The sequence below is a fragment of the Propithecus coquereli genome, unplaced genomic scaffold (assembly GCF_000956105.1).
Source record: "Propithecus coquereli isolate 6110/MARCELLA unplaced genomic scaffold, Pcoq_1.0 Scaffold55, whole genome shotgun sequence".
Taxonomy (NCBI): domain Eukaryota; kingdom Metazoa; phylum Chordata; class Mammalia; order Primates; family Indriidae; genus Propithecus; species Propithecus coquereli.
In genome coordinates, this window is record NW_012151396.1 from 4,180,872 (window position 1) to 4,182,546 (window position 1,675).

Genomic DNA, 1,675 nt, shown 5'->3' on the forward strand with positions numbered 1-1,675 from the left:
TTCTCAACTCTGATCCTCATCCAGAACATAGTGATCCCACCAAGATGGAGACATGAATAATTTTCTTAGGCCCAATCCAGCAAGAAGCGAGAAACAAAAAGGCTCCACAGGAAAGAGTAGAAGTGTAGTTTACTGCTCACCAAATAGAAGCTCTTCTCCTGTAGGTGGAAGCAAGATGCAAGAGCAAGGATAAGACAACCTGGATTCTATTTTAATTTAGCCTAGATGCTGAAATAACCCAAACTGTACTGAATCCAATATCTCTTGCACCCACCTCACCTCCTTTTGGCCAACAAAGTGGCTCCAGTGTTGCCACGGCAATCATCTGTGTGTAGGAATGAACTGACAGCACCTCACCTTAGCTGCGACAGCACATATAGCTCATTTTCTGCCTGGATTCCTCTGCCTCCAGCTGGTATTTTGCCTACTGGAATCTGTTTATCCATTCCATCATGGACCAATGTGAGACAGTGAGGGAGTTGAACAGTGTTATGAGAATGCATGAATGAGTACCTGTTCTTTCACATCTGGAATGCGTTCTATATAGCATCTCAGAAGGCTCTTAGTGGAAACGAACTCCAGTTGCCCACAGGGATGCCCATCTTGATAATGACGTCCTGGGTTTATTTCTTCTCTTCCATGACATTCCCCCTTGACTCCCAAACCTTTTCCCTGATTGCATTTCTTAAAATAAAGCCCCTACATGCATGCCAATAAAGTGCTCAGTATGTTCCATGAAGATAATTAAGGATTAAATACATTATCGCTGGTAATATTATTAACGTATCCTAAGGAAATATTATAAATTCCTTATATTCAAGAAACATGAACTTGATACAATCTTAAATGAAGACATGAATAGATACTAACAAAAGATTCTGTTTAATGACAGTCTATTCGTTATCATACACAGTTATAATTTTTCAATTATTTCAAAAACTAATATCAAACATTTTGAATCATTATAAGTTGCACTATAATGAACAAAAATTTATCAAAGAACATGAGCTGTATTTGAAGATGTACTATCATTTTGTTTTGTCATTTAACTTCAAGGATAATTATGGAAGAAAATATATAAAAAATCTGGATTTCATCATTGATAATTTTGTCCCTTCATCTGCATTATTAATTGGTCATCAAGTCCTGTCAATTTCTCTCTTCAGTAGCTCTCAAACTCCTCCTCTTCTTTATGTCTCCACTGTACCAATATAGTTCAAGCACTCATCACTCTTCCCCAATTTATTGGAGCAGCATCTTACCTGTCACCTTCAATCCACTGGGATAAATTCAAAGAAACCGATTTCAATATTTCATTTCAGCAACTGTTTTCTTTGGACTATTGTTAAAAATGTTGTCATTTTGAGCTTTGCTCCTGTTCATGGGTGGGCTAAACTCTCAATGAATCATGACATTGAACATTGCTTGGAATGGGTTGTTCAGTGGTGCATAGAAGTTGCCTGCTAGCTGTGTGCATCAACCCACATTCTTCTAGTCTGCACATTTCACCAAATCTGCATATATCTAGATGAAATCAATCTGTCAGCCTACTTTGGCAGTGAAATGATGGGAATATGAAAATTTGAGTTAAGTCTAAAACCAGGTGAATTCTGAGAGAAGTTAGGATAGAGGATAGCCATCATAGAGATAGAAAAATCTTAGACTATTCCAATTT